Raw genomic sequence first — 25,133 nt, 5'->3', positions numbered from 1 at the left:
GCCTCAACTACCTGCAAGGGCAACTTGTTCCAGCAATTAACGATTTGCTGGTTAAAAGAAAACTTCCTACAATCTAATCTAAATCCCAACCCCTGTAATTTGAATTTATGACCCATAATTCTGGAATTCTTTATAACTGTGAGAATTCCATCTTCATTCATTTTACTAATCTCTCTCTCAGAGACTTATAAACCTCAATTGGGTCACCTCTGAGGTGCCTGATTGCCAAGCTCTGTAGCCCACATAATTGGAGTCTTTCCTCATATGGTTGTCCTGCCGATCTTGCCATTTGAGTTGCTTGTCTTTGGAACCTTTCAAGAAGCTCATTATCTTTTTTCAGATGAGGTCTCCATACTTGAACACAGTATTCCAAATGCCGTCTTACAATTGCCGTATGCAGTGGGATTATGATCTCCCTATCTCTACAGCATCATGTTTGATAAATCATCGATAAAGACACCATGGGCTTTCCTGGCTGCCTGTTTACACTGTTCAGAAAACTTCATATCTGCCCATATTGTAACTCCCACATTCCTTTCCTCCTACTGTTTTTAATTCAATCCTATCAAGTGTTTTATGTAATAATTTATAATTTATGTAATAGTGTTTTCTTAATGTGAACTGCATTCTTGAATAGATCAATTTTAATGTAGATTTCTATAATTTCTTATTGTTTCCTAACTGATCCTATAATAATCTCTCTGGTTGCTGTTTAAGGTATTATTATTATCCATCTGTCCTGATCACTTATCAGTAAAGAATATTATTATTATTATTGTTGTTGTTACACATTATTAAATTTGCCTTTAGTGAAAGAGTAATCAGCTGTCAAGACAAATTGCCACTGAACCTTGTAGAACTTATGTAAATTTAAAGGGGGATTAGTAAAAAAATAAAAAGTATGTTTAGAACACTTAAGAATTTAAGAATTTTTCTAAACATTTTTTTTATTAAATAACTTTATACATTGTATAAAGGTACTGCATATGGATAGTGGTAAGCCCAGAATAAATATTGTTTAGGTGGTGCCACACTCAAGGTGGTGGAGAATGAAAGATACCTAGAGATAACTGCATAGTCTGACGGTTTCCTGAGCAGTGCAGACATGCTGTTATTACAGCTCTTGGGGTTCTGTCATCAGAAATTGTGCTAGCATTTGTGGTGTCTGAGGCAAAACCTTGTCACGGCACCTAATTTATATTGTATCTTAACACGCATATATATGCTGTAGTGCATTTAACAGCACCTCTTTTAGGCAGTGCCTGTGGCAAGTGCCTCACTTGCACACCCCTAGCACTGGGCCTATCTGTCGGTGATAAACAGGAATTTTCCTAGCAAGGACAAGGAGATAATTATCCCATTTTATTAAGCAATGGTTAGGCTACATCTTGAGTATTGCATACAGGTCTGGAATCCCCATTTTAAGAAAAATGTGGATCTGTTGGAATGGGTGCAGAGAAGAGCAACAAGATTAGGTGGGGAGGAAAAAAAAGTATTGGTCAAGGACACAAAGGTTCTTACCATAAAAAGCTTCAGTTCTGTAAATTGCAACACTTGGGAACTAGACTCTTGCACGAAGACCTTATTAAATATTTAAGGCTTTAAATGAATTGAGTAAACTAAATGGTGATGGCTTCCTTACTTTTTTTTGGACAACACAGAAATAAACTTAAATTGAAAAAAGATGGTTGTAGAATAGATGTGAAAAAATTTGCCTTCATCCAGAGAGGGAATGATTGTTGGAACAAATTTCTTTCTGTTTGGGTACTTTAATTTAAGGAAGCATTAGACAAGTTATTAGAGGGGATTGACAGATGATGTGGATAGTTTTTTTTTTTGGCTTATGCTGTATATATAAACTTTCTTCCTTGTAAGGATGCAAGTTTATGATATCCTCTCTTTTGCTCCTGGTAGATATACCCTGGTTCTATTCTACCTATCCTTGCACAACATATTTTCCATTTTCCTGAAAATATAGTCACCAGTATATATGTATTTCTTATTTTATAAGAAATACATACATACTATACCAACAATTCTCCTTTAAGGTATTGTCCTTGTGCACTAATGAGGTGCGATTAACAAGTTTAGGTACTTCACTAATATATGGTAAATGAAAAAGCTTAAGAGTTATTCAGACAAGTGGTCTCCTACTTTGACACTGCAACTTCTAGAATTATTCCTGACAGACTTCATTTGATATTTCTAATAGTTCCAGTGTCAAATAATTTTCTCAGGCATTGAAAACTTGTGACCTTTCAAGGGGATTTTAAGCTTTAGAAACAAAGGAAAAAAAAAGTAGAATGCTAAATCCAGTGTTTACCACCCACCATACATGAGTATGGCATTTCTAAATCTTGTGTTAAAATTGACTGACATGGCCCATAAAAAATACCAATTTTTTATGGGATTGAAATTAGAGATAGTTAAATAACAATCAATAATAAATAAGTTAAATTAAATAACAATCACTCCTGATGAGACCTTGAATATGAGCAATTGAACCACTGGTTTTTGAAGTAGAGGGTGGTCAGAGTGAAGGTCGCCATCAACAGACAAGCAGCCCTCTTTAAGCTTTGTGAACCAATATCCTCTTTGGATGACACCAACATCTTCCACAAAAGCTGTTTTCAACATTGTGGGTTTCTGTTGCACCCTTCTCTAATTTGAAACAGATTTTATATAAATTTCTCTGCTCAATAAAATCACTCATTTTAAAATATAACAAAGCATATAATACTCATGTTCAATGCACAATAATTCAGAATGGTTGCAGACAAAGAGGTGGTTCATGCATTTCATTGAACATAGTGTAAAAAGTCATAACTCATTATGTGATATATGCTTTGGCCCTTAACTTGATCACACCTTATATTTAATTGTTGGGGAAAGGTTCTGGCTGATAGCAGTATAGAATGATGTAGGCTGATCATGTAGCAAAAATCAGGACATGCTTATTCTTCATCCATTTGGAATTTTGCTTTTCTAGGTACTCTTTCATTTGGCCTCAATAAGGGAAAATTACTGGGGGTCCAAGCCCTGGTTGTAATGAAGAAGGCTCATTTTCTCAGACTAGTGAGTTGTAGAATGTGATCATGCAGCAGGATGATTTGCTTTGTCAGTTTTCTTTGCTGGTGCACATCATTGCATGGCAGGTTACTATAATGCTATGCATTAATTACCAAGCCTCATGGCAAAATGTCAATGTGGATTGTTCTTTTTGCACCCTAAAACATGATAGCTGTGACCTTTCCAGGTGATGGCTGTATCTTGAATCTTTTACTTGGTAGAGAGTCTGTGGCACCATTCCATGATAGACTGCTTTGACTTATGAGGGAAGTGGTGTATCCATATCTTTTCACAAATCAATATTTGTTATAGGAATGCAGCTTCTTCCTCTGATTCAAACCAGCTGTGTTTACAAATATTCTACACCTTCCCATTGAACATTACTATCATTAGCATCTATTGTGCACATAGTTTTTTGGATAGAAAGTGGCCATGAACAATTTCTTCACATTTATGCACAGTTTGGATGCAATATGATGCACTGTAATATGCCTGTTTTTCAAAATAATTTCTTCAACATAACAAGTGTTCTTACTGGTGATAGCAGTTTACAAAACATGTCTGTATGATGGTTAAAGGGTTAAAGGCTGCTTGCAGTCCTCTGAAAACTTGTTGCATCAGTCATATACACTTGTGTGTGATAGCATCTCTTCACTATGATGTGCACATAAGCTGCATAGAAGTTTGGCAGGTTTCACATTCTCTTTCACCAAAAAATTCACAATAAACTGCTGTTTAGTGCTTGGATTAATAGGGCTAAATGTCATCTTATATTGTGTCTGCTGCAGAAAACATTGGAAGCATGACAGAATGGCAAAAAGTGTGAGAAATATTTGACATGACCCACCATGAAAGCTGCTTCCTCATACTTGTTGGTCTCTTAAAAATATAAAATAAAAATAAAGTACAGGTCTACTCTGAGCCATCCTCATACAAAAAATAAATTTCTTCATCCTAAGAAATTAAGAATTGCGGGCATATAGTTGATATGTCACTTGTAACCTAATTGAAAACATTTGGGTTTGAATTCTACCAGTAATGTGCAGGAACTAGAGGTATTTTCATGTGGGACTGAGTCTACTGGCTTCAGATTACACTTAGTAGCTATTAAAAAGAGAACCCACAATGTACAGTTACTGGCTTCAGGCTAAACTTTGGCTTTAAACCAGTAATCCAACCTCACCAGGATTTTTCTTGACTTCTGTGCCAAGAAAATTTATGGAGTCAGAAATAACGTAAGCTCATTTTGGCGATACATCAATCACAGCATAGATTTCTTAAGAGGAAATTGTGGTTGGCCAGTCTGATATGAGGATGTCACAAAGAACTTGAATGCAAATAATTTTTTTCATTCTATACTTTAGTAAAGCTTTTGATACCATTCCAGATTCTAAATTGGATGATTAAGAAGTAGGAGAGAGTGAGTACTTATAAATGACCACTGATTCAGTGCATTAGATCCTATACAGTTTTAAATATTTATTAATGATATTGATAGGTATTTTAATTTCTATATAAAATAGGTAATTAAAAAACCTAAAATACCTAAATTTAAAAAAACAACCTATATGTCTAAGTTTACTGATGATCTCAAGATGGGCAGAGTGATTATTGACATTAATTAGAGTATGCCTTTTCAACAAAATTGTAGGTGCGTGGTGTGAAAAATGCTAACTGAGGCATAATGTTGATCAATGCAAAGTAAAGCATCTGGGTAGTAGTAATCCCATAATAACATAATTTTTGAATTAGTACCACACAGATAAATTGAGAATGAAAAGAGCAAACTTTTTCTAGCCTATGTGCCAATAATGAATTGAAAACACAAAAATAACAATTTTCAAATGCTATAGGAAAAAGGTTAAATTTGAAAGTGTTTTCAAATCTGCCCAGAAATGACAGGAGGGAGTGATGAGTGCCTTGTCAATCAGTTTGATCCTGAGAGATTGTGCAAGGCTCATGGGGTAGAATTTTTCTCAGCATGGTTTGTGCTTGTTAACAGGAGAGACTACTTTTACAGGGATGGATACACTTAAATAGAAAGTGTTGCAAGAATATTTGCTACTGCTATCAAGGCAGTGTTAAGTGGGTTGAAAAACTGCTAGCTTGGGGAGAGGGGATACACACACAGTGGTGAGCTGGGAATATTTTAACAGTGGGCTCACAGTTTTGCTGACTTTTTTGACGTGAAACATCCTTGGGGGTACCTACTGAGTAAATCTGATCAGTCATGGAAGTGACATCATTTGTGGCATTTGCCAGAGGTGCTTCCCATGTTCACACCAGTAGTCTATGCTGAGCACTCACTAGTAATGTGATTAGAGCACATGACACATTTTTCGTGACTGGAACGAGATATCTTTTCAGTCACAAAAAATCTAACTTTTTAGAATTTTTGAATAGTATGATGTCGCAATTATATTTCCTGCAGTTACTACTGTGGCAAGTATGATTGCAGCAATACAAGTATTTGTCATATGACTGCAACATTACAAATATTTGTCAACAATTTCTTTTTTTGTCTCGCATTTTTGTTACATTCCATTGTTAGGTGTCCCCAACAGTTATGTATGTCGTTTCAACTACAAGATCAGGTACCTCAATCGATGCTGCTTTCCAGACATTTAGATACGTTGCAGTCGCAAGTATACATCTCTTACTTTAGTTATCATAAATTGTATCTTGTCTTCCAGAAATTATGGAAATTTGTGAATGATCAATAAAATATTTGCAATACAAAAGCTTTTTTATTTTGTAATCAATATATACAAATCAAAATATCTAAAAGAAATGTGAAGGATGTTTCACATAAAACCATCTACCGCATGTGCTCGGTACATGTGCCACTTTTTTATTCTAATTTTTTTATAACTAGGGAAATACAATGGATACATTTTTTCATGAAAAAATTTTAATATTGTGAATAAAAAATAATATGAAATATTTTCCTTATCACAAATAACATAAAAATATATCACAAAACATTCTACACAATAAAAACGAATATTAAATAAAAAACAAACTATTCTAGAAAAGATATACAAAAATTACAGATTACATGAAAAAAATTACACATATATTCAAGAAAAATTTACTCTAAAAATTGCCAGACGGAATTTACTTCTTTTTTGTTGGCGATCTTCTGCTTTGCTCAATAGCTGAGCAATGATTATGGAGGAAAGATTTGATGTAACGATTCAGATCAAATTGAAGCAGTGGTTTTTCATTTAGATTTATATCATCATATCTCCAATGTTTTTAACTGTCTAAGATTACAATATTATTCATTATGCTAAACTCACTCAGCTTCAGTACTGCTAATTGCAGTGGTTTCATGGATATTTCTGGCTTTTTTTTTAATTGAAAAGGGAATTTCGCTCGATTTTAAAGATAAACCTGCCTGGCAAAATCTCTAAAATCATTAATTTTTATTTCATATTTTATTAGAAAACTTAAATTTCTTATTTATTGTTCATGCCATGGCTCTCATGCTTCTTGCCATGGAGACGAAAGTTCTTCCATATTTCATGATTTTGGGTGGTAGTAGTAGTAGTGGCATGTGATGCAAGAAAGCAAGTGTATGAGCTTATGCAGCATCAGCCAAAAAAAAAAAAAAAAAAAATCACACCATTCCCTCCAAATGCCTGTCCAGTTCCTCCTTAAATTTATTCAACCTATCAACTTCCACAACGACAGATAGAATTGTTCCAGCAATTAACAACCCGCTGGCTAAAGGCAAATTTCCACACATCTATTCTACATCTGTCCTTTCTTAATTTGAATTTATGGCCCCTTAGGTTCGTAATGTGAACAAGTGGAAGGATCCCATCAGAATTCAGCGTGCTCAACCCATTCAAGGTCTTTTACACCTCAATCAGATCACCGCGCAGGTGCCTAGTCTCCAGCCACCGCAAATTTGCAGAATTTAAGCCTCTCTTGGTAAGAGGATCCCTTCATTCCCCTCACCAATCTTGTTGCCCTTCTCTGTACACGCTCAAGTAAATCTACATCCTTCCTAAAATGAGGCCTCCAGACCTGTACGCAGTACACAAGGCGTGGCCTGCCCATTGCCTTATACAGAGGAACAATCATCTCCTTTTCCCTGCTAGCAAAATTCCTATATATCATTGACAAAACCCCATGACCTGCCCTGGCAGCCTGTCTACATTGCTCATAAAACTTCATATCTGACTGCACAATTACTCCCAGGTCTTTTTCATTTTCTACCACCTTAAGTGTAGTACCACACAGTTGGTACGTTCCTCTGGGGTTACTTCTACCCATATGCAGTACTTTGCATTTGTCAAGGTTAAACTTCAGTTGCCACTTCTTAGCCCATCTGCCCAAATTATCTAGATCCTATTGCAGTAGCACACTGCCGTTACTGTCATTAACAACCCTGCCAACCTTTGTATCATCTGCAAACCTCAACACTAAGCCTGATATACCTTCATCAATATCATTGATAAATATACAAAACAACAGAGGACCCAACAACGAACCCTGTGGGAATCCACTAATAACATTAGTCCACGAAGAGCAGCACCCATTGATTACCACCCTCTGTCTTCTCCCACTTAACCATCCTTTTATCCATTGTAGCAACTTACCCCTAATATCATTCTGCTCCAATTTGTACAAAAGTCTTTCATGCACAAGTGTCAAAAAGCTTTTCTGAAATCCAAATATATGATATCAAAATTATTTTTTGCATCCAGTTCCTTTGTAACCACATCATAATATCCTATCAAATTTGTCAGACAAGACTTTCCCTTAACAATCCCATGCTGTGTCTGAATTATTGCTGCAGTCTTGTCTGGTTGCCTCTCGATGATCCTGCAATGCATCTTTAACCAGTGACTCCATTATTTTACCTGGAACAGAAGTGAAACTAACTGGTCTGTAATTACTCGTGTCACCCTTCGATCCCCCTTTGTGAATTGGGGATACATTTGCACATCTCCAGTCCGTGGGAACCTCCCGAGTCCAAGGATGCTCTCATAATTATGGCTAAGGGTTTGCTTAGTTGCTTTGCCGCCTCCTTTAATATAACTGGATAGATCCCATCCACCCCAGGTGCTTTTCTCATGTTTAACTTCAACAATTTCTTCTCCACTTTGCTCTCAGTTATTATAAAATTATTAAGTATCCTGCTACAATTTGATTACCTTCTGCCATTTTCAAACCTTAATAATTCCTCACGTGTGAATGTAGATGCAAAATACTCATTCAGTTTGTTTGCTATCTGAGCAGGATCATCAACAGTTGAACCATCGATATCAAGTGGACCAATCAGATTCATCCCCTTCCTTTTAGAGTTTATATAAGTAAAGAAATCCTTGCTGTTTTTCTTACCATCTTTTGCCAAGGATTTCTCGTAATCTGCCTTCGCCTTCCTAACCTCCTTTGTGACCAGATTACAGACTAGCTTATATCTGCCACAGTCTTCTGAGTCGCTTGATAATTTATATGCATCCCACGCATTTTTCTTCCCTGTTACGAGTCTCATTAGATAACCATTTAGGCCTAAACCTCGAACAATATTTCTTAATACGTATGAAACTTTTAGTAGCATCCACGATTAATTCCTTGAATGCTTCCCACTTAGAATTTACTGTTGGTAACATCGTCAGTTGATCCCACTGTACAGAATTTAAAAACTTTTTGAGACCACTGTACTCACCTCTACGGAAGCAAAAACCCTTTCCTTTACCCCTGATGGTAATTAAATCTTTAAGTAAATCCCACATCGGTACACTGTGATCACTGCCACCTAGTGGTTCCTTTATCAGCAAATTCTTAATAGACGAATGATCACTGCTGATAACCAGATCAAGAGTATTACTCTCTCTGGTTGCCTCTTGAACATGCTGCTGCAGAAAACAATCATCCAATAAATCCACAAAAGTCAGACTAGTGTGTGGGTGACCAACCCACAAGTTCCAGTCAATATCCGGGAAGTTAAAATCCCCCATTATAAGACATTCTGATTTACTAGCCCACTATTTCTCTGTACAATTGTTCATTGTACTCATTAGGTCTATAACACACTCCTCTTATTTTTGCTTTTGCAGTGCTTATGTCACACCAAACTGACTCAACAGTGCACTTTTCATCTGTATCAATTGGGTGCACTTATTTTGATTTTATGTTTTTCTTAATTAACAGCATAACACCTCCTCCCTTTCTATCTTGTCTATCCTTTCTGTACACATTTTACTTCCCAAATTCCAGTTCTGCATTCCGTATATCTGTGTGACACCACGTCTCTGCTATCCCAACAATATATGCCTTTGATGTCTTGACCAACACTTCAAATTCATCAAATTTATTTACTATACTTCTAGCATTGGTATACATGCAAGCATACATGCTCCTATTCCTATTCACCCTAATACATCCCATATACCCACCTATTTCAGGATGACTGCTATCCGTCCCTGAAACCCCCAATACCCCTCGCTCCAGGTCGCTACTTATTCTAAAAGAAGTTGTGCAAGAATCATCTTCACCTCTGCCTATGGCTACTGTTAAACTATTAGTCCTTGTATCCCCCCCAAGCTATCAGTTTTCTGATCCACCTAACACTGTCTCCATAACATCAGGAAATATTCTTGCACCCTTTCTATTTAAGTGTGTCCCATCCCTGTAGAAGCAGTCTCTCCTGTTAACAAGTACAGAGGAGGCTGAAAAAAATTCTATCCCTTAAGCCTTGCACAATCTTTCCAGGGCCGAATTGATCGACAAGGCTCGCATGATATACTCCCTCCTATCGTGTCTGGGTAGCATACGTATAAAATTTCTTTCAATTCCTAATTGTCAGTGATATTATTATTTTCTTTATTTAATTTAAAATTACTCTGTTGTATTAATAACCAATCATTTAAGGATAAAAAATACAGTTTAATAGCTTGTCAAGAGGTAATTTTCAAAATGTGGTCTTAATTTCGATTTTGATTCCTTCAAATTTTTTCAGCTTCAACATGCTCTCAATTTTAGCTTCATAATTTACTTCAGAATTTTTCAAATTAGCAACAGCATTGATAGTTCGAATAATTAATTTATCTGCTTTTACCATAGTGATGCTGCGACTTTGTAAAGCTTCTGAAAGGTAAGAGAGCTCCTGCAGGATGTCAATCATTAGTGCTAAATCATTAAGAAATTCCAGACTTAAAAGTCTGTTTAGTAATCCTGAATTTAACTTCCGATTCAAAATTTTTACACAAAGCAGGATAATTGCTCTCTGTAAGCTACAAGCTGACCATCGTAGCCCGAACACACGACCGATCTCTATAGTTTTTGCATCAAGTTCTTTAGTAATCATCCTTAACTCGTGCTGGTTTTTTTTAAGAGATTGCTGATATAATGCATAGTTTTTTTTTTAATCATCGACTGTATGCAGTTATATTTTGGAACATTTTCTTCAGTGAAGGAAAATCTGCCAACATTTCATCTTCAAAAAGTTTATTTAATATTTTAGTTGCCCCCCCCCACATCATTACTGTTACAAGTTCTTTGAATACTGTCCACACTGTCGGAATCACTTGGATATTCAGCTACTGTGACCATGTAAACTTAGACAGGAGAAATTTACTGAAAGGCATGGATCACTCACTTCTCCGAAAAACAGATGATTGTTTTCTGGAGTAAAGAGAAACCACAACACAGGTTGACCAGAGGCAATTATCCATGTCGCAAATATGCCTTAATCTTCTGACTGGCTATGGAAAGCATATTGACTAGTGTGACTTCTCGGTAGGTGGAATAGTTGGATGCATAGGTTTTAAGGGCACCACTAACATTATAGAATGGTAATCCCCTTTAACCCTTAATTTGCACTTTTCCAACTGCCTAAATTGCCTAAAAGCCAGAGGTGGGAGCAATGCGTTAATTCTCTTGTAATCCGTTTGTTATACGGAAATTTTCTTCATTCTACAGAGATGATTTTAGATGTAATTACCAATGGTAATTCAAAAAAAATTGCTATAAAGAAGTTCATTAAACAGAGGTCAGACTGTAATTAAATTAAAAATTAAGCAATTTTAAAACACATAACTGGTCGATTGTGCTATTAAAATGCTGTTGATGGAGCCCTGCTCAGCCCACCGTAGTTCTAGCTCTGAATACTCAATATTTCCAGGATTTCAAATTTTCAAAAAGAGAAAATAATAAATAAATAACAATGGGCTCTTGCAAGCCCACTATAGCTCACTACTAGATACACAGACTAATAGATTAACAGTAGCCACAGGCAGAGGTGACAGTGATTTTTGCACTGCTTCTATTGGAATGAACAGTAACCTTGAAAGTAAGGTGCTGGGGATATCAAGGACTGCTAGGTGTCATTATGAAACAAGTAAATACACGGGCAGTGTTAGAATAATAATAATAATAATATTATTATTATCCATATGGTGCAGGGAAGCCTGAGGTTTATGCTGCACCAGGCAAAAAAAATTTCTGATTTATCCTGAGAGAGAGAGAGAGAGAGAGAGAGAGAGATTGATTGATTGACAGAAGTAGAAAGGAATCACGAAGAAAGAGAAGAATGATGATATCCAGCTCAGGACCCTGGGTGTGCCAACGAATAGCTAAGTATAAGAACAGGTGCGTGAATACTTGTACACCAATGCTAGGAGCATAGTAAATAAATGATGAATTTGAAATGCTGGTCAAGACATCAAGTGCAGACATTGTTTGGGATATTAGAGACGTGGTATCACTTAGAAATAAGGAATGTAGAATTCAAAAATGGGGAGTGCAATATACACAGAAAGGACAGACAGGATAGGAGGGGGGGTTATGCTCTTTAGTATTAGTAATGGCCGCATGGTGCAAGAAAGCCTATGGCTTATGCTGCACCAGCCAAAAAAAAAAAAAAAACCTGAATAAAACAATGATAAAAAAAAAAAAAAACTAATTATTAATAAAAGAAAAGGAAGTTAAACCTATCATCCTATGCTTTGCCCTCACCCGAAGGTACTACCCAGATGTCCTTTGAATTTACCCAAACTGTCAGCCTCTACCACCCATGTAGGCAACTTATTCCAGTAATTTATAACTCACTGGCTAAAATAAAACTTCCTGCAGTGCAATCTAAACATCTCCCCCCCCCCCGTAACTTGAATTTATGTCCCCTAGTTCTAGCATCATTTATAATCTTGGAAAATTTTGCCCTCATTCATTTTACTGATGCCTCTCAGAGCCTTAAACACCTCAATCAAATCTCCTCTAAGGTGTCTAGTTTCCAAACTCTACAACCGACATATTCGAAGTCTTTCTTCATAAGGATGCCCTTTTGCCGATCTCACCAGGCGAGTTACCTGTATTTGCACCCTTTCAAGAAGCTCGATGTCTTTCTTTAGTGCGGTCTCCATACTTGAACACAGTATTCCAAGTGTGGTCTAACAAAAGCCTTATATAATGAGATTATCACATCCTTATCTCTACTTGCAAAAGTTCGATAGATCATCGATAGGACACCATGGGCCTTCCTTGCAACCTGTTTACAATGCTCAGAGAATTTCATGTCTGACCATATCGTAACACCCAAGTCCCTTTCCTCCAGTACTGGGTTTAGTTGCACTCCACCAAGTGAGTAAGTTATTTTGGGATTACTGTTTCCCAGGTGTAATACCTTACACTTTGTTGGATTAAAGCATAGCTGCCATTTTTTTGACCATTCCTGAAGTCTATCTAGGTCTCTCTGAAGAAGCTCAGCTTGACATTGATCATTAACTACTCTACCAATTTTAACATCATCTGCAAATTTAGACATCACGCCCTTTATCCCTTCATCAATGTCGTTTATGAAAATTAAAAACAACAGTGGTCCTAATACTGATCCTTGGGGAACTCCACGTCTTACATCAACCCAATCTGAGGAATAGTCATTTATCACAACCCTCTGCCTCCTGCCCTGAAGCCATCCTTCTATCCATTTAAGGATTTTCCCAGCGATTCCAACCTGTTCCAGCTTATAAAGCAACCGCTCATGTGGGACGGAGTCCAAAGCTTTGCTGAAATCTAAATAAACAATGTTGAAATTATTCCCAAAATCCAGCTCATGAGTGACCCTTTCAAAATAGCAAACCAGATTTGTTAAACATGATTTTCCCTTTACAAAACCATGCTGAATATCCTTGGGAATTTGAATTCTATCCAAATGATCCTAAATTCCACCCTTGATCATTGCCTCCATGATTTTCCCTACCACTGAAGTCAGACTGACAGGTTGATAATTTCCCACTTCACTCCTAGAACCACCCTTATGTATGGGAGATATGTTGGCACTTTTCCAATCCAACGGAATCTCCCGAGAGCCTAGTGATGCTCCCACAATTAGCCTCAATGGTTCAATGCACTCACTTGCTGCCTCCCTTAAGATTATAGGGTATATTCCATCAACTCCAGGAGCCTTACTGGCCTGTAGGCTCGAAAGATTTTTCATTAAATAATCTTGCAAAATTTCAGTATCATTAATTACATATTTTCAACTTCGCTCCCTCAATTTCCCATTGCCACAAAAGGTTTTTCATCTGTAAATATCAATGCAAAATAACTGTTGAGTTCATCTGCAATGGCAGCTGGTGTATTTAATACTATCCCCTTTCCCTTACGTAAAGGTCCTATCTGGTTTATCCTGCTCTTAGCATTTATATATGTGAGGAATTCCTTATCCCCCTCTTTGCTGTTTGTTAGCTATTTCTTATAAACTGCCTTTGCCTGTCGAACCTTTTCTGTGGCTCTATTACAGATCATCTTGTAGCTGTTATAGGCTTCAGTACTTTTTATTGCTATGTAACTTTTCCATACCACCTTTTTCTGCTCAAGTAATGTGGCAACTTCACTATTCATCCAACTCGGAACCCTCCTTGTGGAGTATTTTTTAATGGTAAATACTCATTCAAGGTGTCTGTGATTAATGTTTTAAAAGCATACCACAGTTCAATTGTATTCATTCTCTGTGCAATATCTACCTAGTTAATAGAGGCCATGTAGCACCTTACAGCATCATAATTTCCTTTTTTGAAATTATAACCCATTCCTTTGCCTTTTACTACTGCTACCTCTCACTTCATCATCCACTGTAGAACTCCGTGATCACTTCCTGCTACTGGTTCCTCTACTGTCAGCCCTGTTATGTCATCTGATTCATGGGTGAGGATGAGGTCTAGGATATTCTTTTCTCTTGTACTTTCCCTGACATGTTGATACAAATAACAGTCGTCTAGTTGATTTAAAAATTTTGTTCCCTATGTCGAGTTTCCTTCCCATTTGCCTCTAATCAATTAGAGGCAAATTGAAATCACCCATAATAAGACATTGACGCTTATTTGTCCATTCCATTTGCATGTAGAGGCTTTTGTCATAATCTTCACAATCACCTGGTCTGTAGATTACTCCTACTCGCATTATACCTTTGTTTCCAACTATCTCACACCATACAGATTCTACACTAGCATGTGAAACGTCTGAATCTGGGAAAGCTATCGTCACACTCAGGCTGCTTCTGATAAGAAGCATTACCCCACCACCCCTTCTATCTACCCTATCCTTCCTAAATACATTATACAAGCCATACTGAAATTCATCATCCCCTATTTCCGGGTGGCACCACGTTTCTGTAAGCCCTATTATGTCCACGTTACTTGTTTTAACCAGCAGTTCGAATTCGCTCATTTTATTGACGACACTTCTAACATTACTATATAAACAATTAAGACTTACTGTTCATGAATATTGGCATTAGCTACCCGCTCACTTGAAACGTTTCTGCCCCCAGAACATCTAGATAATATGTCCAGTATGGGGCAACAGATAAGAACTCTTGAGGTATGTGCAAGAGTTCCTTTGACCAATATTATCAGATAAACGCTTGTCAGTATTACTCACATCTCCCCTTAATTAGTAGTTTCCCCGAACCTTTAAGGTAACCTCAATAATATTGGAAAAAACTTTTGCACCACCTTTGTTTAAGTGTATCCCGTCTCTACAAAACAGATTCCTTCTACCTACAAGTGTGGGCCAAGCTGATAGAAATTTCCCCTCCCCCTAAAGCCTTGCAAAGTCCTTCAAGTCTTGAATTAATCCACAAGGCTTTTAACATACAATCCCCCCTATCGTGTCTGGGCATAATTGCAGACACATAGACATTGTGGCCTAGATCGTGGCATTTCCTCAGCATGGTCCTGTATTTTTCCAACAAATCGTCAGATCGTGTACGTTTAATGTCATTAGTCCCCACATGAATAATAATATTCTCTTAACTCTAAAATCTGACAATCTGTTGGTGACATCATTAATAGTTGCTCCCGGCAGACATACCCTGGTTCTACTCCACCTGTCCTTATTACAAAAAATATTCTCCGTTTCCCTAACAATAGTCTCCTAATAAAACAGTCCTTTTGAACCAGAGTAGTTTGCGCTTGGTTTTTCTGTTTTGAGGCCTGAATCAGGAGTGCATCACTTGGTAGACTGTTGGAGTCTTGAGTCCCTGATGAGCTCCCAGATGCATTATCCTCGAGGGCAAGCACCTGTTTTTTCAGTGACTCAAATTGTTCCATCAGTGCACCAAATTGTAATTTAATATCGGTGCACTCCTTATATCGATCACAAAGAAAAGAATCCCCAGGTGAGCTATGATTAGTCACCATGTCGACCTTGGAAAACATTCCACAGGTTCCGCAACGGGTTAAATTATGACTCACCCGTAAATCGCCATTGGCTATTTCCATGTGTCACGATACCCTGTGACGTGTTTAAGGCAGATCTCGTAATTACCATTATAAAATTAGCTAAATAAAAAAGGATGTATTTTAACTATCTGGATATTAACTGGAACTTGTGGGTTGGTCACTCACACACTAGCAAGACTTTTGTGGATTTATTTGGTGACTATTTTCTATAGCAGAGAGAAGAAAGATGGAGTAATACATATTACTGAACTGATTATTGAAATGTTGATATTATCAACAGTGATTATTCGTGCATTAAGAATCTGCAGTTACAAAAAAACCTCTAGGTGGCTCTGATAACAGTGTATTGATCTGAGATTTACTTAAAGATGTAACTACCATAAAAGGTAAAGGGCTGCCTCTGTAGCCAGGTGGGCAAGAGCAGCAGTACGTAGCACACGCTTCTTGATTAGACCAGGGTTCGAGCCCGTGACCACCAAATACGGAGGATGCAGAAAGGTCAGGGAATGATCACCACATATCCCAGGAGCAGTATGGCCTCAGTTGCTAATGCTCCTAAAAACGAGCCGGGTGGGTAAAGTGCCTGCCAGGCAACTCAAAGGTCGCGGGTTCGAATCCCGCCTCGGGCTTGGATCAGAGTACTGCAAAAACCTTGGGAGGTGCATTATGGTCACAGAAGCCGATGCACCAAGAACTACCAAAAAAAAAAAAAAAAAAAAACTCCTAAAAACCAAATAACAAACAAAAGGTAAAGGAAAGAGTTTTTGCTTTCCTCTGAAAAATAGGACTATTTAGTGGCCTACATGATCTCTATTGGGAGAACAGGGTACCTCAATTAAAACAATGTCTGGCTGTCTTATTGTAGACTACAAAACAAATTTGCCTTCAAATAAAAAATATTAAACTATTTACGGTACTGGTCCTAGTATTAGGGAGGCACATGTGATTAAGAGACTACAATAAGGTCCCCATCTGCATGGAGACCCAGTTGAAGTGTTTAAAGCTTTTTAATTTCAGTAAATTTATTTCTTTACTGTTTCTCAGTTACAAAAAAAGAATATAAATATAAATTGAAAAATGGGGGGAATCTTATGATAAGAGAATGTTGATTAACTTCAGATTTGAGAAGCTCCATAAGACTTATGAAAATGCAGAATTAAGCATTAGGAATATTCCCCCTCCCCTCATAGTGGTTATTTTCTTTGAGGTTTTTGAGGAGAATGCTATTAGATGTGCATACTCCAAAACTTCCACATGAATTAAGTATGTGGACAATTAATTTCTGAAGTGGGAACACCACAGAAGAGGAATTAGAAATATCTATTAATCACATGTTGCACATGTGGCCCTAATTACATTAAGAATAGGAGATCTGTAGATTTATTTAACAAGTACAGGTTAATGTTGAAAAAAATTCACAAGTTACAGTTAAATTTGAAAGTGTCTGGAATTCTGCCCAGACATGATAGGAGGGAGTATATGATGAGAGCCTTGTCGATCAATTCGGCCCTGGAAAGATTGTGCAAAGCTCAAGGGATAGAATTTTTTTCAGCTTGGTCTGTACTTGTTAATAGGAGAGACTGCTTCTACAAGGATGGTATACACTTAAATAGAAAGGGTGCAAGAATATTTGCTCATGCTATCGAGGCAGTGTTAGGTGGATTCGAAAACTGATAGCTTGGGGGGAATACAAGGACTAATAGATTAACAGTAGGCACTGGCAGAGGTGAAAGTGATTCTTGCACTGCTTCTATTGGAATGAGCAGCAGCAGCCTGGAAAACAAGACGCAGGGTATTTCAGAGACTGCTGGGAGTCACTGCGGTACAAGTAAACACATGGGTTGTGTTAGGGTAGCTAAGAATGGGAACAGGTGCATGTATACTTGCATGTACACCAATGCTAGGAGTTTGGTAAATAAATTTGATGAATTTGAGGTATTGCTCAGAACATCAAAGGCAGACATTGTTGGGATATCAGAGACGTGGTGTCACACAGATATACGGAATGCAGAACTGGAATTTGGGAAGTACAATGTGTACAGGAAGGATAGACAAGATAGGAAGGGAGGAGGCGTTATACTATTAGTTAAGAAACCCAAAATCCAAGGAAGTGAAGCCAGTCGACTGGACAGTGCAGTGGAGTGTTGAGTCAGTTTGGTGTGACATAAGCATTGGGAGATCAAAATTGAGAGTAGATGTGTGTTATAGGCCTGATGACTCTGATGAGTATAATAAGGAACTGTACAGGGAAATAGAGTGAGCCAGTATATCAGAGAGTCTTATAATGGGGGATTTTAATTTTTTATTATTATTATTAGCAGCCATATGGTGCAAGGTTGGTCACTCACACACTAGCAAGGCTTTTGTGGATTTATTGGATGATTGTTTTCTTCATCAGCATGTTCGGGAGGCAACTAGAGGGATTAGTACTCTTGATCTGATTATCAGTAGTGATTCTTTATGCAGCAAGAATCTGCAGATAAAGGAACCACTAGGTGGCAGTGATCACAGTGTGCTGAAGTGGGATTTACTCAAAAAGGTAACTACCATCAGGGGCAAAGGGAAGGGTTTTTACTTTCATAAAGGTGACTACGGTGGTTTGAGACAGTATTTAAATTCTACACAGTGGGACTAACTGATGATGTTACCAACAGCAAATTCAAAATGGGAAGCATTCAAAGAATTTATCTTGGAAGCTACTAGGCTCTACATACCAACTAAGAAATATTGTTAAAGTTTAGGCCTAAATGGATGTCAGATGAACTAATGAGACATGTGGCAGAGAAGAAAAAATGCATGGGATACATATAAATTAATGGGTGACATGGAAGCCTGTGATAGATATAAGCTGGTCTGTAACCAAGTCACAAAGGAGATTAGGCAGGCAAAGGCAGATTATGAGAAATCTTTGGCAGAGGATGCAAAGAAAAACAACAAAGAGTTCTTTACCTATGTAAACTCTAGAAGGAAAGGGATGAATCAGATTGGTCCACTGGATATTGATGGTTCAACTGTTAATGATCCTGCTCAGGAGGCTAACAAAGTAAATGAGTATGTTGCATCTACATTCACCCAGGAGGAGTTATTCAGGGAGGGGAATATCAGAGGGTGAATTAAACTCTGGAAGTGAGCTCGATTTTGTAATAACTGAGAGGAAAGTGGAGGAGAAATTGTTGAAGATAAACATAAAAAAGGCACCCGGGATTAAAGGAGACAGCAAAGGAAGTAAGCAAACCCTTAGCCATAATTATGAGAGCTTCTTTGGACTCAGGGGAGGTACCCATGGACTGGAGATGTGCAAATGTGACCCCAATTCACAAAGGAGGTTCAAAGGGCAACACAAATAATTATAGACCTGTTAGTTTAACTTCTGTTCCAGGAAAATGAATGGAGGCAGTGGTTAAAGAAGCACTGCAGGATCATCTAGACAAGACTTCAGTTATATCTCGGACACAGCATGGTTTTGTTAAGGGGAAGTCTTGTCTGACTAATTTCATTGGATACTATGATGTGGTCACAAAGGAACTAGATGCAGAGAATAACTTTGATATTATATATTTGGATCTTAGAAAGGCTTTTGATACTGTTGCACATGGAAGACTGCTGAACAAATTGTAGCAGTGTGGCATTGGAGGCAAATTGCTGCTATGGATAAAGGAATAGTTAAGTGAGAGGAGAGAGAGTGGTAATCAATAGACACATAATGTTATTATTGGAGTCTCTCAGGGGTCAGTGTTGGGTCTATTGTTGTTTTCTGTATTTATAAATGATATTGATGATGGTATATCAAGCTTAATGTCCAAGTTTGCAGATGATATGAAGGTTGGCAGGGTTGTTAAGGACACTAATGACAGTACGCTGCTGCATCAGGATCTAGAAAAGTTGAGCAGATGGGCTGAGAGGTGGCAAATGAAGTTTGACAAATGTAAAGTACTACATATGGGAAGCAGCAACTCCAGAGTGACGTATCAACTCTGTGGTACTACACTGACAGTGGTAGAAAACGAAAAGCACCTGGGGGTAATTGTGCAGGCAGATATGAAGTTTTCTGGGCAGTGCAGACAGTCTGCAAGAGTAGCTCATAGTGTCTTGTCAATGATATACAGGAATTTTTTTAGCAGGGATAAGGAGGTGATTATCCCCTTGTATAAGGCAATGGTCAGGCCACACCTTGAGTGGCCTGACCATTGCGTACTGTATACAGGTCTGGAGGCCTCATTTTAAGAAGGATGTAGAGCTGTTTGAACGAGTACAGAGAAGGACAAGATTAGTGAATGGAACAAAGGGTTGTACTTATGAAGAAAGGCTTAAATTTTTCAAATTATAGTGTCTGGAGACTAGGCACCTGCGAGGTGATCTGACTGAGGTGTATAAAGCCTTGAATGGTTTGAGCATGCTCAATGCTGATGGGATTCTTCCTCTTGCTCAGAATAATCACCTGAGAGGGCATAAATTCAAATTGAGGAAAGGCGGTTGTAGGATAGATGTGTGGAAGTTTGCCTTTAGTCAGCGGGTGGTTGGTTGGTGAAACAGACTTCCATCCTTTGTGAGCTGGACAGATACTTGGAAAGAACGGAGACATGAAATGGGAGCGTTGTTTTTTTTTTTTTTTTGGCTGATGCTGCATCAGCTTGCTTTCTTGCATCATATGCCTCTACTAATGCTAATGTCCAGATACATCCTCCACACTATCTACAGATCCATCCTCCAAGTTAATCTAGGCACCACTCCCTGAACGCTTCTCATCACGAAAAGATATGCACTCACAGTAGCCTGGCTCATCACAGTTCGAATTGATGCTGCGTCTATATCTCCATTAATCTCTGGGCCAAAGAAAACAAGAGGAGACACCCAGAGTCCTGCCTCTCTTCAGCTTAACCTTACAAACATTGATTCCCTTAGGGACATGTTCCCGCCAATTGCCTTCAGATTTACAATAAATTAAGCATCCACCGTGATAAGTTCTGTAAGGACAAGCTCTACAGAAAGGAAATACTTAAGAACTGTTACCAGCTATTGAATCTGATGTTCACCTACATCTGGACTTTTTTTGCCTGTTGCATCTCTCTTGCTGTTTATTACAAACTTTGTTTTTATTTTGAGCTCTCGTAAGTTGATCTCTGTAAATATGTCAGATCGAGCATGCTCTTACTCTTGTACGTGTGTTTCCTCACACCTTAGTATGTAAATTTCACACCCCACTGGCACATTGCTGTCCCGGGGTGGCCCACAGTTTCCTGAGGTAATAAATCGATGATAATAATAATGTTTGACCGTGCCAAGTCCCTTTCTTCCACTACCGGCTTTACTTCAACTCCACCAACTGTATAAGTTATTTTGGGGTTACTGTTCCCCAGGTGTTCTCCTCCTTACATCAATCCTCCTAAGTGTAATGTGGAGGCAGAGGGTCACAACCCTTTGCCTCCTGCCCTGAAGCCATCCAGCTACCCATCTAAGGATTTTCCCTGTGGTTCCAACCTGTTCCAGCTTATAAAGTAACCACTCATATGGGACTGAGTCAAATGCTTTGCTGAAATCCAAATAAACAGTGTTGAAATTATTCCCAAGTCTAGCTCTTTAGTGACCTTGTCAAAATAGCTAACCAGATTAGTTAAACATGAGTTCCTCTTTACAAAACCATGCTGAATATCCTTCAGAATTCCATTTCTATCTAAATGATCCTGAATTCCACCCTTAATCATTGCCTTCATGATTTTCCCCACTACTGAAGGTTTCCTCTACTAATGAATGGCCAGTAATTTCCATCTTCCCTCTTAGAACTGCCCTTATGTATCAGAGATACATTGCGACTTTTCCAATCCAACAGAATAAATGTATTCCCAGTTCACATGATAAAAATCCTTAATCAACATGAATAGAAAAGCAAGGGTGAATGCCTTATTATGGGCAACTTTAACTTACCCCTTATTCATTGGAATTTGTGTCAAGCAATACACTAAGTGGGATCAGTTTTATTTTGAATCACCAAACTGAAATTTAAGTACACCTCATTAAGGATCTAAGTATTATCAAAGGTATAAAAGTACAGGAACCATTATCAGGTAGTGACCACAATATCATAAAATGAATAGTGCCAAGGTGATCAAGGGTAAAGGAGAGTCTTTCAATTTTAAGTGTGAGGTGGGGAATATAGCAAGTTCATGGACCTGGGATAGCAATTACTTTTTTTCTTTTCTTTTTTTCTAATATGAATGTTTTTTGGGAAATGTTTAAAGTGAAATATTTTGAAAGCCACAAACATTTATTTCAGTTGTAAATTATAGCAAAAGGATGGGAGATAAGATTACAGATTAGTGTGATAATCTGTAATTCTTATGTTATATATGAGGATTATGAGCATATATATATATATTGAGATGTGGGTTGGTCACTCTCACACCAGCAAGATCTTTGTGGATTTATTGAATGATTGTTTTCTACAGCAGCATGTTCAAGAGGCAACCAGAGAGAATAATACTCTTGATCTGATTATTAGCAGTGATCACGGTGTACTGATGTGGGATTTACTTAAATATGTAACTAACATCAGGGGTAAAGGGAAGCATTTTTGCTTTCATAAAGGTGACTACAGTGGTCTCAGACAGTTTTTAAATTCTATACAGCAGGACCAACTGATGATTTAACCAACAGAAAATTCTAAATGGGAAGCATTAAGGGAATAAATTTTGGAAGCTACTAGGCTTTTTATACAAACTAAGAAATTTTGTTCAAGGTTTAGGCCCAAATGGATGGGATGAACTAATGAGACTTGTGGCATATAAATTATCAGGCGACACAGAAGCTTATGGTAGATATAAGCTATTCTGTAATCAAGTCATAAAGGAGGTTAGGCAAGCGAAGGCAGATTATGAGAAATCTTTGGAAAAGGATGCAAAGAAAAACTACAAAGACTTCTTTACTTATTTAAACTGTAGAAGGAAGGGGATGAATCAAATTGGCCCACTTGATATAAATGGTTCGACTGTTGATGATACTGCTCAGATAGCTGATAAACTGAATGAGTATTTTGCATCTATATTCACACATTAGGAATTTTGTAGGGAACTGGAGAACAGAAGTTTATTAAACTGTAACAGGGAACTAAATGATATTGTAATAACTGAGAGCAAAGTGGAGGAGAAATTGTTGAAGTTAAACATAAGAAAGGCACCTGGAGTGGATGGGATCTATCCAGTTATATTCAAGAAGATGGCAAAGTAAGCAAGCAAACCTTTAGCCATAATTATGAGGACTCAAGGGAAATCCCCTCAGACTGGAGATGTGCAAATGTGTCTCCAATTCACAAAGGGGGATCGAAGGTTAACACGATTAATTACAGACCTGTTAGTTTAACATTTGTTCCAGGGAATATAATGGAGTTACTGGTTAAAGAAACATTGCAGGATCATTTACACAAGACTGCAGTAATAATTCAGAGAGAGCACGGGTTTATTAAGTGGTAGTCTTGTCTGACCAATTTGATTGGATACTGTGATGTGGTCACAAAGGAACTGAATGCAAAAAATAATTTTGATGTTATATACTTGGATTTCAGGAAAGCTTTGGATACTGTTGCACATGGAAGACTACTATACAAATTGGAGCAGTATGGCATTAAGGGCAAGTTGATACAATGGATAAAAGGATGGTTGAGTGGGAGTAGACAGAGAGTGGTAATTAATGAACACTGCTCTTCGTGGACTAATGTTATTAGTGGAGTTCCCCAGGGTTCGGTGTTGGGCCCATTGTTGTTTTGTATATTTATCAATGATATTGATGAAGTTATGTGAGGCTTAATGTCCACGTTTGCAGATGATCACCTCCTTATAACTGCTAGAAAACTTCCTGTATATCATCGACAAGACACCATGAGCTACTCTTGCAGCCCATCTGCACTGCTCAGAGAACTTCATATCTGCCTACACAATTACCCCCAGGTCCTTTTCATTCTCTACCACTGTCAGTGTAGTACCACAGAGTTGATACATTGCTCTGGGTTTGCTGTTTTCCATATGTAGTACTTTACATTTGTCAATGTTAAACCTCATTTGCCACCTCTCAGCCCATCTGCTTAACCTTTCCAGATCCTGTTGCAGCAGCATAGTGTCAGTAGTGTCCTTAACAACCCTGCCAACCTTTGTATCATCTGCAAACTTGGACATTAAGCTTGATATACCATCATCAATATCATTTATAAATACAGAAAACAATAATGGACCCAACACTGAATCCTGAGGGACTCCACTAATAACATTAGTCCACGATGAGCAGTGTCCATTGATTACCACTCTCTGTCTTCTCCCCCTCAACCATCCCTTTATCCATAGTAGCAATTTGCCTTCAATGCCACACTGCTCCAATTTGTGCAGCAGTCTTCCATGTGCAACAGTATCAAAAGCCTTTCTAAGATCCAAGTATATAATATCAAAGCTATTCCCTGCATCCAGTTCTTTTGTGACTGCATCATAGTATCCAGTCAAATTGGTCAGGGAAGACTTCTCCTTAACAAAACCATGCTGTGTCCGAGCTATTACTGGTCTTGTCTAGATGATCCCTGCAGTGTTTCTTTAATCAGTGCCTCCATTAGTTTTCCTGGAACAGAAGTTAAACTAACAGGTCTATAATTACTTGTGTCAGCCTTTGATCCTCCTTTGTGAATTGGGGTCACATTTGCACATTTCCAGTCTATGGGTACCTCCCCTGAGTCCAAGGAAGCTCTCATAATTATGGCTAAGGGTTTGCTTACTTCCTTTGCTGCCTCCTTTAATATAACTGGATAGATCCCATCCACCCCGGGTGCCTTTCTTGTGTTTATCTTCTACAGTTTCTCCTCCACTTTACTCCCAGTTATTTCAAGATTCTGTAGCTTACTGCTAGAGTTGAATAACCTCTGGCATTCCCCTCGCTGAATAACTCCTCATGTGTGAATGTCGATGCAAAATATTCATTTAGTTTGTTAGCTACCTGAGCAGGATCATCAACAGTTGACCCATCAATATCAAGTGGACCAATCTGATTCATCCCCTTCCTTCTAGAGTTTACATAAGTAAATAACTCTTTGCTGTTTTTCTTTGCATCCCTTGCCAAGGATTTCTCGTAATCTGCCTTCGCCTGCCTAACCTCCTTTGTAACTTGGTTGCATATCAACTTGTATCTATCATAGGCCTCTGTGTCATGTGTTAATTTTTAAGTATCCCATGCATTTTTCTTCTCTGCCATATGCCTCATTAGTTCATCTGACATCCATTTTGGCCTAAACCTTGAACAATATTTCTTAGTTGGTATGTAAAGCCTAGTAGCTTCCAAGATAAGCAAGTTCATCAACAGTTGAACCATCGATATTAAGTGGACCAATCTGATTCATCC

At 37.9% G+C, this 25,133-nt stretch overlaps 1 protein-coding gene across 4 annotated transcripts in view; it reads left to right on the top strand.

Annotated features, from left to right (window-relative positions):
* LOC150091709 (fibronectin type-III domain-containing protein 3A-like) overlaps positions 1–25,133 on the top strand; it is a 489,490-nt gene that overhangs the window by 4,266 nt on the left and 460,091 nt on the right. Inside the window, exon 1 of one of the 4 annotated variants that reach the window (XM_090376549.1) lies at positions 5,661–5,714. The exons of the other annotated variants lie outside the window; for them this stretch is intronic. The gene's annotated coding sequence lies outside the window, so the exon portion shown is untranslated. Of the gene's footprint in view, positions 1–5,660; positions 5,715–25,133 lie in introns of those variants that run through there. 4 annotated transcript variants of the gene reach the window in all.

Source organism: Mastigoproctus giganteus, chromosome 1, assembly GCF_048544385.1.
Source record: "Mastigoproctus giganteus isolate SK-2022 chromosome 1, ASM4854438v1, whole genome shotgun sequence".
NCBI lineage: Eukaryota > Metazoa > Arthropoda > Arachnida > Uropygi > Thelyphonidae > Mastigoproctus > Mastigoproctus giganteus.
The sequence above is the reverse complement of the archived record's forward strand: the minus strand, read 5'-3'. Positions and strand labels throughout refer to the sequence as shown.